Source organism: Trichechus manatus, unplaced genomic scaffold (genome assembly GCF_000243295.1).
Source record: "Trichechus manatus latirostris isolate Lorelei unplaced genomic scaffold, TriManLat1.0 scaffold00007, whole genome shotgun sequence".
NCBI classification, from domain to species: Eukaryota; Metazoa; Chordata; class Mammalia; order Sirenia; family Trichechidae; genus Trichechus; species Trichechus manatus.
In genome coordinates, this window is record NW_004443943.1 from 1980812 (window position 1) to 1983775 (window position 2964).

At 40.6% G+C, this 2964-nt stretch overlaps 1 non-coding gene across 1 annotated transcript; it reads right to left on the bottom strand.

Annotated features, from left to right (window-relative positions):
• Positions 1-223: 223 nt before the first annotated feature.
• LOC111822441 (U6 spliceosomal RNA) lies at positions 224-330 on the bottom strand. Its single transcript, XR_002825702.1, has one exon. It is a non-coding gene; the product is annotated as a U6 spliceosomal RNA (small nuclear RNA).
• Positions 331-2964: the final 2634 nt, after the last annotated feature.

The window sequence follows — 2964 nt, forward strand, 5'->3', positions numbered from 1 at the left end:
TTGTTGGGGTGAGATGGTATCTCATTGTAGTTTTGATTTGCATTTCTCTAATGGCTAATGATCGTAGTTCTTCATGTATCTGTTAGTTGCCTCAATGTCTTCTCCGGCGAAGTGTCTGTTCATATCCTTTGCCCATTTTTTAATTGAGTTATTGGTCTTTTTGTTGTTGAGATGTTGCAGTATCTTGTAGATTTTAGAGATTAGACCCTTATTGGGTATGTCGAAAAATATGGAACACTTCATGAATTTTTGTGTCATCCTTGCGCAGGGGCCATGCTAATTTTCTCTGTATCATTGCAATTTTAGTATATGTGCTGCCAAAGTGAGGACTCCATTGATTTATTTTCAATTTCACTGAGTCTTCTGTCATCTCCATTCTGCTATTCAGCCCATGTAGTGAAAGTTTTATTTCAGGTATTGTATTTTTCAGTACCAAAATTTCCATTTGGTGCTTCTTTATTTCTTATATTTCTTTGCTGAGACCTTTCCATTTGTCTCAAGAACATTTACCCTTACATCTTCAAGATAATTCCAATAACTATGTCATCTCAGATTTGCATCTGTTGCTTGTCTTCCGTGTGAACTGGAATTTCCCTGGTGTTTTGGATACCAAGAAATTTTCAATTTAATCCTGGATATTTTGAATATTGTTATGAGATTCTGAATCTTGTTTAAATCCCGAGGGAAATGATTTTGCTTTTTTTTGTTTTGTTTTAGCAGGCATTTGTCCAGGATAGGTTCAGGCTGCAAGTTCCCTTTTGCCTTCTGTGGGTTGTGTTTTCAATGTCAGTTCAATTTCAAAATGTTTTCAATGCTGTTTAAATCAGCCCCACATGTGCACCACCCAGTGGTCGTGCTGGGACCTGGCTGGTGGGTCTACCCTGTAGCCTAGCCCTCAAAGCTTACGGTATGCTCAGATCCACACTTGTGTACATAAGTGGTAAGCTCAGGCATTCATTCACACATTATGGGGGTGCTCTTTTATTCTCCCTCCTCTCTGAAATCTCACCAATACATTCTGGCTCCCTGGGGCCTTCCTTTTCATGACTCCAGTCAGAAAGTTAAATCTTTGTTTTTTCACTTTGCAACACACTTCTTGTGCAAGGACAGAGAAAGAAAAAAAGCAATAGGAATTCACCCCATGCTTTTAGATCCACAACCTCTCTGTGTGAGAGAAGGGTTTCTCTCTCAGTTTTAGGCTTATGCCCAGCTCTCACTGCCATCACTGTACCACTGCCACCACCTCATTGCTTGGGAGCTGGGGAGGCAAAAAAAATGGGAAAAAAATCCAGGATGTTTCCCTTCACTCTCTCTGAGCCATGCGGTATCAAATTTCTCTGCCCCTTGAGCCAGAAAGCTACAGCTTCTCTTGGATATCTTCCTTACAGCAGCTAGTGTGCTCTTTCAGATTTGGGGCTGTCTTTGAGTCCAGGCTGGGCAATACTGGAGGGGAAAAAAAACAGCAAAGTCACCAATGGTCTGGCAGAACTTCAAGTTCCGGTCTCATTCCCCAACCTGCTGGCTACCATTAGTTTCTCAGTCTTCACATCGCTGTTCTCTGTATTCAGTCCAGGCTTTCTAGTTGCACCCAGTAGAAGAAATGGAGTGGAGTGAGCTTATTCCATCTTCTTGGAACTGGAACCTTAAGCTTCTTTTAAAGTTAGTTTCAGTTACTCTATTATTTTCATTTCATATGGAGTGAATTTGTTGATTTCATTGGCCCAATTGTTGATTTCATTAGCTCTTCTTAGTTTTCCTACCGGCTGTCAATGAAAATAATATTAGGGCCAATTCTCCGACTTATTGCATGACCTTGGGTAAGTTACTTATTTAAACTCTCTGAATCAGTACTCTTATCTGTAAGATAAGGACACAGGTATTGGAGGTATAAATTACTAATTAGTTAGACCGATATTGCAGTAGTCCTGTCAAGAAATAATGATGGCTCAGAAGGTAGTATTGGTGGAGACAGAGACCCTCTTCTGCTTTTTCTTCGTTCCATATTCATAGTCTACCCATCCTGAAGTTCAAGATGAACAGGAGGGTGTGGTCAAACGAGAGAAACATTGTTTCAGTTCTTTTTTCCTGCTGCCTCAAAACCAACCTCTATCTTTGTTAAATTTTAGTATGAGGAAGTGAGTTTGTTTATTCTAGAGAAGAGGAAGGTCAGGGGTGAGGTGGAGGAGAGCTAGGAACAAAATAGTTGTCCCCAGAATGTTAAAAGACTATCTGATGGTGGAAACACTGAATGTACTGTAAGCAAGCAAGAAGGCATAAATAACACTAGAAGGAAGACATTGCAAGGAGTCAATTTACCTTACTATCAGAATGAACTTTATAATGATTGTTGTTGTTAGCTGCCATTGGGTCAGCTCCAACTCACGGTGATGTCATTTACAACAGAACAAAACATTGCCCACTCTGGCATCATCCTAATTGGTAAGCTTGAGTCTACTGTTAGGGCTACTGTGTATTTTGAGTGCCTTCCAACCTAGCGGGCTCATCTTCCGGCCCTACATTGGACAATATTCTATTGTGGTTCATAGGGTTTTCATTGACTGATTTTTGGAAGTGGGTCACCAGGCCTTTCTTCTAGTCTGTCTTAGTTTGGAAAAAACAAACCCGTTGCTGTCCAATCGATTCCGACTCATAGCGACCGCAAGCCACCACACTATGACAAACTGACAAGTGGGTGTTGGTTATAATGATTAAAACTGTCTAAAAATGGTACAGAGCCTTGGTGGTACAATGGTTAAGCATGGTGGAGTGTTGGTCACTGGAGGTAGGCAATCAGATGACTCTTTGTGTTCCTTCTAGACTTAAGAATGACCATTAACTCTCAATTTCGTGAGTATTTATTAAGTTCCAGTTTTCGTATTAGGAGGTAAAAAGACTTAAACCTTGTGCAGAGGATGATGCTGCGGCAATCGGTAAATTTTGATATCCCTCTCCCCAAAACTAGCT